The sequence below is a fragment of the Sinocyclocheilus rhinocerous genome, unplaced genomic scaffold (genome assembly GCF_001515625.1).
Source record: "Sinocyclocheilus rhinocerous isolate Xijiao unplaced genomic scaffold, SAMN03320098_v1.1 scaffold62, whole genome shotgun sequence".
NCBI classification, from domain to species: Eukaryota; Metazoa; Chordata; class Actinopteri; order Cypriniformes; family Cyprinidae; genus Sinocyclocheilus; species Sinocyclocheilus rhinocerous.
Genome location: NW_015656585.1, coordinates 2,962,386 through 2,975,280, shown reverse-complemented (window position 1 = coordinate 2,975,280; position 12,895 = coordinate 2,962,386).

Here is a 12,895-nt window from a genome sequence, read left to right as displayed (position 1 = left end):
TTTTGGGACACCATGAATATGAACAAAAATGCGCTTTTAACATAATATCTCTGCATTTAAAAAAATTATTTAGTCACACCAATGTAGTATACTTGAGTGTACTAGTGTATGAAAGATGTGTTCAAGTGGTTTTTTGGTTGAACTTTTTTCCCCACCAATAGCCTCATCAGTGGTTGTCAATTGGTGGGTGACTACAAACACACAAACAAAATGTGTCCAATCAAACTAGATTTTTTTTAAACAAATTCTGCATTGTTAGATTGCCACGTATGCAAAAACTTGAGTCCTGAAGTAAAACCATTTGGTAACCGAGCTACAGCACTCATGTATCTATTATTATGGACAACCAGCATAATGCTAGTTGTTTTTTCTAATGGAATCTATCATAAATAGTAATAATGATGATGCAAACAAAAACAAAAAAGTAAATAAGAAAACCAAGCCTTTAAAAAAAAAAAAGTACTTTGGTAAATCCCCTTTGTCGTCCCTACAGACTGTAACCCCGTGTGCCTCCTCACCCCGATCCCCCAAGGTGTCTATTGTGGCGTGTTCCCCCGCCCTTTGTGTTGAAGATAAGGCCTTGGCTGTCTGAGTGGCAGGGCAGTGAAAGAAAGCGGGAAGAAATGGTTTCATGCCTGAACTGACGGCTTGAATTAACGTGTCTGAAATGTGCATCATCTGCTAACACTTGGACATGGTGTTGCTGTGGCTCTGGGTAAAGCCTCGACCGCCGCCTGCTCTCGCTTTACCCATGATCCTGTAGCTGGAAGCGCCAGGCCCTGTCACTTTGATGGACATCTGCCTGGGCCTTCCAGGTCTCTGTGAGCCAAAGACATGAGCCATTCTGACAGAATGTAGGGTGTCATGCGCCCATCTGGCAAAGATCTGAAACAAAGCGCCAGTCCTACTGTAACATCTACCAGTGTAATTAATGGAACAGTGGAATCAGACTGCAGACATTTATAGTAGCTGCACTGATATTCTGTTTTCTTTCTCCAATTTTTTAAGTAATATTAAAAACACACGGGGTGTTAATTTGCTCTTTTTTGCACTCTACTGGACATAGAAGTGCCATATGGGTGGGCTGAGGACAAAATTGCCTGCTAAAAAACAAAAGGTCTGTGGAAGGTGCAACTCTGCTGGACTGTCCAGATTTAGATATGAATTAGGGATGCAACGATATTACAATTCTATATTTTGAAAACAATAAAAACAGTATAGTTTTAAATGCTACAAGTGAATTTAGCACCATCTAATACACAACATGAATCATGAATATTTATTTTGAGTTTCATGAAAAACAAAATAAAATAAAATATTACCTTTAAATGAATGTTAGATTACAGCAAAGGTAATCAAAATGTAAAAATTGGAAAAACAAGCAAGAACAAGTAAATATCAGTCAATATGTATTAAAGGGATAGTTCACCCAAAAATTAATTCAATTAATTAAGTCATTAATTACTCACCCTCATGTCGTTCCAAACCCGTAAGTCCTCCGTTTATCTTCAGAACACAAATTAAAATATTTTGATGCATTCTGACAGCTCTCTGACCCTCCCATAGACAGCAAGGGTCCTTACACGATCAACGTCCAGAAACATAGCAAGGAGATCGGTAAAAGAATCCATGTGACATCAGGGGTTCAACCATAATTTTACGAAGCTACGAGAATACTTTTTGTGTGCACTGATCCACTGAACGCATACAGCGTATGCTATTCTGTGTCAGCTGCACAACACGGATACGTTTTCTACATTGTTTGTGTTTTGATTTGAACGAAAACATCGTATCCGTGTGGTGCGGCTGACACAGAACAACATACGCTGTTTGCGTTCAGTGGATACTCTCCAAAATGGCACTACGGTGACACGGAGGAGACAAATTGTTGAATAAAGTCTTTTTTTTCCTTTTGCGCACAAAAATTATTCTCGTAGCTTCGTAAAATTATGGTTGAACCCCTGATGTCACATGGATTATTTTACTGATCTCCTTGCTACGTTTCTGTGCGTTGATTGTCTATAGGAGGGTCAGAAAGCTGTCAGATTCCATCAAAAATATCTTAATTTGTGTTCCGAAGATGAACGGAGGTCTTACGGGTTTGGAACGACATGAGGGTGAGTAATTAATGACAGAATTTTAATTTTTGGGTGAACTAACCCTTTAAATATGTACACTTACCAAGGTGCATATATTTATGTGATAAAAAAAGTAAATAAAAATGTAATGTAATGTATGTATGTATATATGTATACATATATATATACTGTATATATATATATATTTTTTTTTTTTTGCAAAATGTAATTTTACTGTTATGACAAAGCAAAGCTGAATTTTCAGCAACCATTACTGCAACCTTTATTCTAATATGCTGATTTTGGGGCTCAAAGAAACATATCTTATTATCAATGTTGAAAACAGTTGTGCTGCTTAATATTTTTGTGCGTTTTTTTTTTTCAGGACTCCTTGATGAATAGAAATTTAAAAAAAACAGCATTTATTTAAAATGGAAATCTTTTATAACAATTTACTGTCAATTCTTTAAAAGGATCATGCCCATTTGGCCTTTTTGAATCATAACCATTTATCTTCCACATTCTGCACAATGAATGTTCTCGAAAGGCCCTCATCTGCTGAGGCCTTAGTGTAGTGGAAGCGACCCGCTCATCAGCCAGCGGACCACATGTCTACACACCGGCCACTCTTTACTGCTTCTTCCATTTGAGTAATGGAAACTGCAGCCCAATGACAGAGGAAGTGAATCTGGGCCTGTGATCCACAATAACTACCATCAGCCCCTTCCAAATACATATAAGAGCAGCAATGAAAACACTCCAGCCTGCAACCCTTCGATAAATGGGAGGAAATCCTGTACATGTCGAGCATATTAGAGGAGTACTTGAGGTTTCTGTTAAATTTGGATCGCTCCGAGCCGGAGAAATGCGATGCTATTTATTAGAGATGACCAAACCCATATGGAAGCGATCATCGGCCTCATGCACAGAGGCAATTTGAAAGAAAAACGGCAATGCTAATGAGGGTCGTCCTGATGGTTTTATGTTCTGAATCCCACTGTGCTTGCTCCGTTACCATATAAATGCCGACTACAATTAGGATTGCTTGTATACAACAGAGTGCATTACGCTTTTGCGAAACACACAATAGACTGTTTCTGTTCGTCCCTACTCACATTTTAGGCATAACAAATAGCAGGTGTACGCTCATGTGAAAGCACATTGTTCTTGTGCAGTTAGCCAGCTGCTAATACTCAACACTTACAAGCTTTTTATCCCAGTACCATTTCCAATGTCAACTAGTGTGAGCGTAATGGCTGTATAATCGTTCAAATATTCGTATTTAGCATGAAGACAAATCATCTCCTCACCTCTGTCTGCTTTGTCTTGTTTTCTAGGCACTTTTTAAACAGTTTCACCAAGTTAGTATTGCAGTGATGATGTAACGACATTATACAACCTGTAATCCAACGGGTCTCGTCTTTAGACCTGTCAAATTTTGCCGAAAATACCTGTGGCCGTGCTGTTAGCTAGAGATACGCCGTTATATTTACCATAGCCAATCAGAGAGCAAGAAAGCATCATTATTTATTGGCATGGCCTCTCCTGTTCCACGCGTCTTACTGAAAGTGGATTTGAGGGGGTTTGTTTCCTGTTTATCTGCCTGCACCCTGCTGCTATCGGTCAGGTTCAGGAGACGCCTCCATGGTGAACTTGCCATCTTTTTTTCTGCCCATTATATCACGGTATTAATCATTAGTCTTTGCCCCCTATCAGCTGGCTGCACAGGAATGGATGACATGTTGAATTACTCCAAAGACATGGTCTGTGTTATGCAGCCGAGTTGCTGTTAAGGAGAGAGTATGACACGCTAGTCTATCCATTAAGAGCATATTTTTAGGGAAATTCTCAAAAATCTGAAATGTCGATTGAACGCTTTTCTCACTTTCTGTGTATTTCCTGTCAGAGTTCACAGATCTGTTTTAATGAGCAGAATGGGAAGAAGAACAGGTTTAAAGAGAGAGAGAGAGAGAGAGAGAGAGAGAGAGAGAATGATGAAAACTTTCTAAAGCAGGTTTGTGATCAAGCTCTGGAAGATCTCACATTTGCATGCATGGTTTCTCTGCTGGGTTTTCTGGTGGGCTTAATGTGGACAGGTCTTCCCTCTCATGCCCTCTCTCACCCCTGCTTCTCAAGAGAGATGCCAGTCTAGTAACTCATTATTTTTACTTGTGAAATTTGTCCGCTCAGGAGAAAACAGTGTCTGGCAGCAGAGGTTGAGCCACAGCCCCACTGTGATTATCTCCAGAGAACATTTGGACCCTGAACACCCTGACATCTTATGTACCCAACCCAGTGTCTGACATATGGGCTACTTATATCATTTTCTTTTTTCCCAAAGTTATTTTGAGTTATGCATACCATAAAACTATTAGTTAACTATAAATTACCCCTAGTGACTGTGGATGTCCAAAAGAGATTCTCCACAGTAATCTAAAAGGCATAGTTCACCCAAAAATGAGAATTCTGAAAATTACACTCTAAAAAATGTTGGGTTATTTTTTTAACCCAAATGCTGGGTTCAGCCTGTTGGGTCATTTCATTGGGTTGTTTTCAATATTTTTACCCAGGTGCTGGGTTATTTATTTATTTTTTAACCCAAATGCTGGGTTCAGCTTGTTGGGTAATTTAATTGGGTTATTTTTAATATTTTTACCCAGGTGCTGGGTCATTTTAAAGCTAGGCTATTTTTTTCTATCTAACCGCTGGGCTGACTCTGTCTCCGATTAAACTTTTCAACAACGCAGCTGCTGAGAGCACGGGCTTTTTAAGTCCACAGGAGAGAGCGGTTCTCAGCGCTGCCGCTGCCGATTTGGTGCACTCTTTTGGGGAAATACAGAGCTCTGGCATGAAACTCTAGATGGCGCAGTCTAATAGGTCTAACTCAATCTGACCTAATGACATCATTATCACATGGCACAGCTGATTGGTTCTCTCCTGTATCGGCAGCCAATGAGCTTGCTGCTCAACATTCAAATATATGATTAGTGCTTGCAGTAGCAGTTGCAGCTTGCTTCAGAAACCATCCACCTTCCCCAGCTCCACCCGTATAGATCTGCTACGAGGTTATTCATGTACACTATATGGGGGTTATTTTCATGTATGTTATATTTGCAGCAGCAATATTTCTTACATGCTCACAGCAGCATGTTGTGGATGTATTGGCAGTAGCAAGTCTCGGTACTTGCTCTGCCGCAGCAGCAGCATAGCAGATCTATTCCGCCAAGACCAAATACATTAACATTGTCATGTACATTACCATGTCAATCCCGCCGAGAGTTGTCATGACAGAAATAAAGTTTTGTATACATGTTATTTCATTTATAAAGTCTTTAATGTGGTGTAAATTATATTATTTTATGCAACACAACATAAGGACGAGGTGTCAGTCAGCTGCGTCAGCATCAGTTGTTTCGCGCTGGAAACGCTTTTGCCTTGCATAACATATATGAATTTTATTCGTTATAATACTGAGTGTAATTTAATTTAATATTAAAAGATGTTCTCTAATCTCAGTACTGTTTGTTTTTGGGCAGGTTTTGGAGTCTGAACAGCAGCCCTTCACCGCTCAGATTTCGGCAACACACCGGCACGAGAATTAGCACTATTTCGGTAAAAAGCGATTACAGAGAACGATACATAAAGCGATTCTTCTTAAAGAGGCAAACAGACACAGGAAGTGCTTGTAATACCACATTTTAGGCTTTGTTCAAATAAGTACAAGCTAGAGAGGGAAGGAATAAATAAAGAGAAAGACAGAATTTTTTTTGTTTTGTTTTGTTTCGTTTTTTATTGTTGTTGTTTTTTAAATTTAGGATGAAATAAATGTTCATCTTTTGATTATTGCTGTTGCCTATAGTAATTCTGTGTGTGATTTTTAATTTCCAGCCTATTTTAAAGGGATAGTTCACCCCAAAATGAAAAGTTTATGTTTATCTGCTTACCCCCAGGGCATCCAAGATGTAGGTGACTTTGTTTCTTCAGTAGAACACATATGATGATGTTTAACTCCAACCGTTGCAGTCTATCAGTCGTATAATGCATGGCAATGGTAACAAAATCTATGAAAGTAAAATGTGCGCGCGCGCACGGCATCCGGTGCGTGAGGTGTGTACTCCAGTGTATTCCCATATAAGTATACTATATAAAGTACACAAAGATTTTTTTTGAACTAACAGTTAATTTATATATATATATATATATATACTGAACAAAATTATAAACGCAACACTTTTGTTTTTGCCCCCATTTGTCATGAGCTGAACTCAAAGATCTAAGACTTTTTCTATGTACACAAAAGGCCTAGTTCTCTCAAATATTGTTCACAAATCTGTCTAAATCTGTGTTAGTGAGCACTTCTCCTTTGCCAAGATAATCCATCCACCTCACAGGTGCGGCATATCAAGATGCTGATTAGACAGCACGATTATTGCACAGGTGTGCCTTAGGCTGGCCACAATAAAAGGCCACTCTAAAATGTGCAGTTTGAGACCCTGATGAGGACGACGAGCATGCAGATGAGCTTCCCTGAGATGGTTTCTGACAGTTTGTGCAGAAATTCTTTGGTTATGCAAACCGATTGTTGCAGCAGTTGTCCGAGTGGCTGGTGTCAAACGATCTTGGAGATGCTGGATGTGGAGGTCCTGGGCTGGTGTGGTTACACGTGGTCTGCGGTTGTGAGGCCGGTTGGATGTACTGCCAAATTCTCTGAAACGCCTTTGGAGACGGCTTATGGTAGAGAAATTAACATTCAATTCACGGGCAACAGCTCTGGTGGACATTCCTGCAGTCAGCATGCCAATTGCACGAAAATGGGGGCAAAAACAAAAGTGTTGCGTTTATAATTTTGTTCAGTGTATAAGCCAGCATGAAATTAAATGTTACCCTATTTCCTGAATGCCTAAATGTATGCTATTGATTTTAGTGTGAACAATTCATCCATGCATGTTTATTTATTTATTTTGACTTTGCAATTTGTTTAAAATCAAAACTCGATCAAACCCCACCTTCAATCCACTGCAAGGTCACACATCATATTTACATTCTGCCTAGTGTCTGCCTTTGACATTTGTTTCATTTGCTTCTTTCCTGCTCTCTCTGCTCACTCACAGCATTTTATTACATTAAAATTCTCAATAAAACTTTTAATTTATAGATTTTTCTTTTTCTGTTGTCAGACAATGGGATAAATATGAAATAGTGGCTGCATTATTAAGACCACACGTTAACCAGCTCTCACTTCTAAGCTGTTAACATGAACTAAAATCCTGATTTATAATCGAGTAATCATCTGACAAGATCACCATACATATTAGGGCTGCAACAAATGATAATTTTGATAATTGATTAATTGACTAATCATTGATTATTTCACTGATTAATCAGTAAACTTTGATTGATTATTCAACTTTTGCAATTAGTTAAATTATTGAGTTATACATATTCTATAACAAATAAATAAAGGTAATCACTTCAACTTTTGAAAATCATATTATGTAAAGTCTCTTATTCACCATTTAATTAGCTATATGAAAGAGTAACTGAATGACACATCATTCTGCCTAACATCTCCTTTTGTAAGTCATTTGGATAAGAAACAAAATAAAGGTAAGTGATAAGACATTTTATTGTTGGATAAACTATTGTATTCACAACATAATCTCTCTTAAAATACCTTAGAGTTATGATACTCAAAACAGTCCTGAGCTAGATCAAGTATTGATCTCTGCAAACCAAACTATCACTTTAATAATTAAATATTTTTTCCCCCACTAATAAAAAGATTTTAGGTAGCTCCACATTGGAAAGCTGCTTTATAACATAATTCAAGTTGTAAACGACACTGACTCTGGTTTTTCATGTTTAATACTGTAAACCTGGTTGATTTAAGGCTATCTATAACAAAGTACTATATAAATAAACATGATGTGACTGGACTTTACTAGAGTACCGAACTGCAGAGCTCATGCAAACATCCACATCGCTGTAATCAAGACGCATTCTTAACTGCTGTCAGTTTTCAATGTGTTCATTTCGTTATTGAGAGGAAAGCGTGCAGTATATTTACATATTCATCCAAACGCTGCTCAAGAGCTTCAGATTCGGCTGTGTTTGCTCTGAAGCGCTGTACTCTTGAATTGCATCCAGGATGGCTGAATTACAGTCTTGCACTACAGCGTCACACTGGTCAAACCGCATTATTGCAAGCTCTTACATTAGGTCCCATGAGATCAAACGACTACTCGACAACAAAAATATGTCGAAATGTTTTATTGTCGACGTTGTTGATAATGTCAACTAATCGTTTCATGCACCCATTCAGCAGTACTGGTGAGTCTGGGAAACTAGATTAGGTGTGTTCAAGAAGTCACCATTTCAGTTTCTTTGTGACTTCAAATATAACTCCTGACCACTAAAATAATTACAGCCATGTACGGGAGAAAACCAAGGTAACATAACATTAATACTATAGTAGTATTACAAATATTAAAAGTACTAAAACAATGAAATAAGGTGCCCTTATTTGAGATACATTGATTTTGTAGTGTTAGTCTCATTAGCCGAGTTTCCATCCATAGTTGCAAATTTAACTTATGCGCAAAATTATAAAAATTATACAAAATAAGCACCATATCCATCCAACAAGTCAAAGAGAACAAAATCGTCACTTCCTGGTAGAACTGGCGCTAGGCTATTTATCACTATGAAAAGTAGGAGAAACCCCTGAATATAATAATTTTCATAGGCCTATATAATAAATTACTTGCACCTCAGAGCGAGCAGATGAAATAAAATAAATGCGGTCATTGCTTTCGGAGGTGGATGCTGCTGTTTGGGAACGTAGTTGTGTAACAGTTCTGGGAGGCAATTATACAGAAATATGTTGATGACAGACTTTACAGAACAGACAGAACGAGATTGGTCCACTGGTTAGGTTTTGCCGTCCCATAGCGCAGTCACATTAATTTTTTGATGCGCATGGAGGAATTTACTCGGCAAATGTATTTCCATCTCCTTTTATTCGCATTAACCCTTTTTCGCACAAGTCAAAAACCACATCAAGCGAGCGTAAAAACTTTTTTGCAAATTAAGGGATTTTTATTCAAAATGTGTTGTTTCCATCAATCGTTTCTGATGCGATACTTCAAAATGCGCATAAAAACAGGGTGATGGAAACATAGCTATTGTAGGTTAATTTGCAGCTTTAGTAGTTATGAAAGAAAATGTAAACATAGTAAATAGTTCCCGGACTCTGCCTGAAACTCCGTGTCACTGGTTCCAGGCTTTACAAAATAAATATTGTGGTAACTCAATGGAAATAAAACGGAAAATTGTTATTTAGACTCCACAGGGCACTGACCAAAGGCATTTTTTTCCCCATGTGATGTCCCAATTTCAGAGAGACACGTTTCCTCATCTTGAGAATAAAATGAGCCATTTGGGCTGCTATGGAGCCAGACTGTACCAGACTCAAAGCAAATATTGTACTTCTCTCCTCTTTTTTTTCTTTTCTTTTAAGAAATCTTCTAAAGAGAAAAAGGCAAAAACTTACTTAAATTAGCAACTTCTAACATTCCCCTGTGGTTTCCAAATGTGAAGATCCATCCACAATAAAGCAAAGATTTAATCAGACACCGAAGAGGGGAAAAAAAGGTTTTGTGCTCCAGAAACAAGATGACGTGATGTCTGATGGCGACAGTAGAAATGGTATCTTGAAAGAAAAATCCCCCCTTATGGAAATCATGTCAGAGAAATCCACAAAATGAAATTGTGGGCAGCTTAAACAAACCATATTTCCCCTTTTCCCTTTGTTCTTCACTCCAAGAGAGAATGACTGTTTAATCCTCTAGTCTCATTGTTCAGCTGTGTCTGGGTGGTTGAGGGAAATTACTTTTTCACAGTGATGGTATAGAGAGTGTGATTTGCCAGAGAATGTTTCAGAACTTATTGCTTCTGAATTTATTGTTCATAATTAGGCTTGCCTCTTGTAATGCCATTTCACTTTCAGTTAAAATCGTCCCATCAATAAATACACTATAAATTGTAAGACAACACTGATAAATCTGTTCATAAAAAAGGTTTAGAGGGATCAGTTTGATCCAGTAAGCAGCCAAAACTTGGAAGGGCCTTGAGTTTCAGTTCACTGGGTGGTTAAATGATACTGGTGTGGTCCAAAGACATCAATGCCCCTTGCCATTTTAATCAAATCACTAGTGTAAAGCATTACATTAGAGACTAATGAAAAGCAAACCATTTCCCATTCCAGGCATTCAAAACTAAATATTTAACCAGTTCAGAGCTGAAACAATTTCCCGTAAAGCTGCTTAAATGAATATTTCACCCAAAAATGGCATCATTTACTCACCTGCATGACTTACTTTCTTCTGTGGAACATAAAGATAAGATAACTTTGAGAAATGACAATGGATTACTGGTCACAACTGTTTGGTCATCATTCTTTAAAATATATTCTTGTGATCTGCAGAAGAAATAAAGTCATACCGGTTTGGAAAGACCTGAGGGTGTATAATGGATGACAAAATCCCTTTAACAACAATGTGGACTGTGAAAAGCACTTTACAAACAAAACTGAACAAAAGAACAGACATGATCTGTAGCAAATAGAAAAGTCCTAGTTCATTGCAGGAGCCTGTTGTTGAGAGATCTACACTGAGAGGAACAAATGGAAGTGCAGCAGCATGAAGCAGGATCCCTTGTACCCTTTTCATGACATGTTCACACTCCTAAATTCTGGAGCGGAGCTAAAGAGAATCCAGGCTAAAACCACCAGACTATGGAAGTTTCTTGTCACAAACTGTCAGACTACTCAAGTCTGCCTGACAGAAATCCTCACGTCACCCAATACCCGACTTTCCAAATCTGCTGCCTGAACCCAAAGCTCTGTTTAACCACATCAACAGTTTGTCTCACTATAGTCACACAAGAGAAGGGAAGCGATTCCATTCCAGGATAACCAGACTACTGCAGTGACTATGTCTGGCATTGTTCTCTCTATAGGTTTCCTGCATGTTGCTGCTGGAAACGGGGCTTATTGGGCATACTTTCCTTGCATATCCATATGACAGCTCAGTATCTCGATATTAGTGAAGGCCAGTTGAATTCCCCAGTGTCCCATTTCATTCACCAAAAACAACATTTCAAAATCTTCCCTGTCCCAGCTTTCATCTTGACTTTGGAAAAAGAAATGGCATTGAGTGGTCGGTTTTTCTCAGTGAATTATTCTGGACAGCTCAGCAGGCAGTTCTGACACAACAAGCCAATATCCCAAATGGTGCCCTAAATCCCATTAAGTTGTCCTTTGACACAATGCCACATAGACTACTGTGTAGCAGTCCAGAGCAAAACAATTATCATAAATCAACTTTTAAGGAAGGCCTTTATGGTTAGGTTGCATAAAGTCCAACTAACCCTACATTATTGCACATATAATAAAAATAAATAAACTACTCCAATTCCAAAGGCTTCAATTCAGAGAACTGCTTATGCTTTTCAGTGTATTCACAGATTTTTGACTTATTGCTGTTAGACCTACTAAAGGTGTGCAACACCTATGACCATCCAACAGCCTTTTTACTACTGCAACTATTTAGTAAAGCAGTCATCTGACTGCAGTGTTCAGACAGACACTCAGAGCAAGTACCACACCATAGAGCACAAACGTCAAAATTCAGACAAATACAGTCCTGGACTACTTTAATCTCCCTGCAACACCTCACAAATATGCTACACTTGTAGTTTGTGCATAAAAATGGGAGCACGGCTCAAATTTGTCAGACAGTCTTTCAATAAATTAAAATACAGAACTTATCTGAGAAAGTTTTATCATGCTAACTGCTGGCAAGCTGAAGCATATGTCAAAATGCTCTCAGAGAAGTTTCATAAATAGTCAAGCATCCTGGCCCACCTCAAAGCAAGAGCGTGCAAAATTATCACGGTATTGTTCAAATGTGCTGGAGATGTTCAAAAAGTACAGACACATAAATCACTTCAAGTTTTATTTTTAAAAATCAACAAACAACAAATAAAATGACTTTTTGTTTGCACAATAACATTACCAATGATGTTCGGATTTTAAATGACAACTTGACTGACAACAGTTTAATAGCATGTTGAAATATCTAATGTAAATGTTCAAATAAAGCTTTGAAAAAGTTTCATAAAAAGGTAAACCTCACATTTCAGCCTTTAAATAAAGATATACAAGTCAAAATGATAATTGATTAATAAATGAGAATATGTATTTTTATCTGCTCCATAAATAATTCTAGATAACTTATCTGAATTGTTTAAATGTGTAGAATCCACATAAGCTTGTTTTTCATCAACCGGTCAAAATTTACAGCAGGGCATGCAAATTCGGTCCGTTTTTCGTATTACATGGTGCGAAGATGAAAACAAAATGCCATTGAATAGTTTTTGAAGACAGTCAGAACCTTCAGAGGTACATTCATATAATTACACTGAACAAAATTATAAACGCAACACTTTTGTTTTTGCCCCTATTTTTCATGAGCTGAACTCAAAGATCTAAGACTTTTTCTATTTACACAAAAGGCCTATTTCTCTCAAATATTGTTCACAAATCTGTCTAAATCTGTGTTAGTGAGCACTTCTCCTTTGCCGAGATAATCCATCCACCTCACAGGTGTGGCATATCAAGATGCTGATTAGACAGCATGATTATTGCACAGGTGTGCCTTAGGCTGGCCACAAGAAAAGGCCACTCTAAAATGTGCAGTTCCCTTTCGATACTTCACTCGTACTGCGTCTTGCTTAAGACGCATATGGGAAAAAGC